Raw genomic sequence first — 3,035 nt, 5'->3', positions numbered from 1 at the left:
AGCTGTGGTTTGAGGAACTAGGTGAGTTGTGGGAAATTCTAATTTGTTTTATATCTTGTAGATGGTACGTCAGTTAAAGTTATAAACCACAGACACACATGGCTTATGCAGGACCATTTTTTCTGTTCCTGTTCATTGTGTGAAGCTGGACGGTTCATGTGTTTACTTCACGGCTCCTAAAGTTTAAGATGCTGTGTATTCAATATAAATGTTTAACTAAAAAATTATTAGCTTTTAACTTTGTAACATACTCAGGTTTGGAGTAGAAAGGTACTGCAGTACAGTGTTAGGAGCCCAGTGACAAAGAATTCCCAGGATAATGACTGGATGTCATTTCCATGAAGAGGCTTGCTGCTGGCCTGTACTGCCAGCTTAAGCAAACTAGGAAAAGATGTGTCCTCTGAGATGCAACCCTATCTTTGGCAGGCTAAGCACAGGCTAGATTTCAGCCCCTCATTCACCCTCCTTCCTCTCTCAACCGGGTGCCTTTGTGTAGTAGATAAACGCTATAATTACACATGGTAGCCCTGCCTTTATATGAATGTATAGATTTTAAAAATATAAATCAGGGATGAAACACTACCAGTAGTCTTATTCAAAACAATATCATTTAATTTAATATTTTCACCTATGAGAGGTAATGAATGCGGAAATATAGTCTCCATTATAGCAGACTGGAAAAAATACATTATCCTACTATTTTCTAGAAAAATGATTGTGGCATTAGCAAATCAAATGGAAAAAGTGAATAAGCAGACTGAGATTACCTGAAAATAGTTAGTTGCTAATAAGATTCAGTACAATGTATGTTTATTAAATAATCACTACTAGAACAAACATCTGCAACAACTATGAAGTTAGGAAATGCTGTATTAGCTTGAACAGTTTATCTGTTGGTCACATTAATAAGTGACTCAGAAATATTAAAAGTATGGAAATGCATGACAATGAACAATGCCACATGAGTACAATAAGCAAAAATAGATAATGGCCTCTATATCTTAGAACAGACTCACTTATACATTGGTATGAATAATTTAGTTCTAAAAAGAAAAATCCAAAAGAAGCCAAGACTAACTGTGGAAAGGACTTTGAACTTTTCCTTTTAGAAAGTTAAAAAAAAAAAAAAAGAAAAAGAAAAAAGTGTACATGACTACCACAGCTTGACAACTACCATGTGGCACATTTTATATGACATGAGAAAAAATGGTCAAAAGCTGTCAACTTTCTGGAAGTCAACTCAAAAGCTGAGGGCAACTAGCATTTTTGGATTTTACAGTATAGAATGGAATTCCCTTTATACTGAAAACTAAATCATGGACCTTGCTCATAGTAATTTTTCTCAAAGGTTTAGGCACTTTGCAACAGGCTATTGCCAATCTAGAAAAACTGATATGAAAAAATAATTCGGTCATGTAAATATTAAATACAAATCATGTGATTACATTCAACAAAGACATGAGATGTCTTAAATGGATAACATATTTTCATTCTGACAAGTGCACACTAGAATCACCTTGCAGAGAAGTGCAGTTGGGCAGTACTGCTGTACTGTACCACTGTACCACTTGCTGACAGTCTAGAGCAGGGGAGACAAACTCCCAAGCCAGAGAATAAACATTTTAGGCTTTGCGGGCTACATACAGTTTCTGTTGCATATTCTTCCTCTTTCTCTGTTTAAACTTTTTAAAATGTAAAAACCAGCTGGACGTGGTGGCCCACGCCTGTAATTCCAGGACTTTGGGAGGCCAAGGCAGGCAAATCACTTGAGGTCAGGAGTTCAAGACCAGCCTGGCCAACCCAGCGCTACTAAAAATACAAAAATCAGCCAGGCATGGTGGCATGGCGGCATGTGCCTGTAGTCCCAGCTACTCGGGAGGCTGAGGCAGGAGAATCACTTGAACCTTGGGAGGCAGAGGTTGCAGTGAGTTGAGATCCTGCCACTGCACTCCAGCATGGGTGACGGAGAGACTCTGTCTCAAAAAAAAAAAAAATATATATATATATATATAAAAAGAATACCGTAAAATAAAATAACCATTCTTACCTTGCAGGCCATACAACTGCAGCCTGGATTTGGCCCATGGGTTGTAGTTTACCAACTCCTGATCTAGAGCCCTTTGATATTATGACACATTTTTATCATTTTCTTTTAGGCACAGATGATCTCTGAATGAATGCTTATAGGGAACCATATGTATATGCTTAAAGATTTCTCTAATAAATATGGTTGCTGCAACTTTAGAGTTAATTCTGCAAACTCAATTTAAAAGTGATGATTACAGATCTGGCATTGCCAGATGTTTCAGAAGCTTTATGACAATTTTGTGATTATTTAAGTTACCAATGACTAAATTCAGTTCAAGTATCAACACTACATTTTTAAAGCAATGAAGCAGGTCTTGTAAGGGTTGAAAAGGAACTGTATGCAGAGCAGTGATCTGTGGCTGGTGCTATACTGACTGATGGCTGCTGAGCTAGAGTGGGGGAATTTTAGGTCACTTGTAGCCTGTAACTGAATTTCTTGATTTGGATTTTAGGGTTTTCTATTTAAAAAAATTTCTTGTGACCAGTCTTCTACACTAGCTGCCTTTGAAATCAGGTAGTAATTAGCTGAATTTAATGATAAAATGAAGACCTTGAGAAATAATATTTGTTATTTAAAGTACATGAAAATGAGTGGTCAGTACTGCTCAGCTTTCTTCCAAAATGGCTAAATGCGTATCACAGCAACTTCAGAAATGCTGTAGCTAACAAACGACTTAAGTTCTTGAATGATGTCTTCTCCTTAGCTGCTTTGCTGGCCTATCAGAGAAGACTGTGCCTTGGTGAAACTTGTTGTCCCTTACAGTTTCCACTTTTCTTTCAGCAATGTCAAGGTTTCATACTCAAGGCAAAAGTTTATACTCCAAAGTCAGAGTTTTATCTTCAGTTTAAATTTCACGTGTAGAAGTGTCCATATCTGGGTATATGAAGCTGACTGGGCTGATAATTTTGGAGAAATGGCGAAGTCCAGTGGAGTGCTCCCAAGGACC

The sequence above is a fragment of the Hylobates moloch genome, unplaced genomic scaffold (genome assembly GCF_009828535.3).
Source record: "Hylobates moloch isolate HMO894 unplaced genomic scaffold, HMol_V3 SCAFFOLD_11, whole genome shotgun sequence".
NCBI classification, from domain to species: domain Eukaryota; kingdom Metazoa; phylum Chordata; class Mammalia; order Primates; family Hylobatidae; genus Hylobates; species Hylobates moloch.
The sequence above is the reverse complement of the archived record's forward strand: the minus strand, read 5'-3'. Positions refer to the sequence as shown.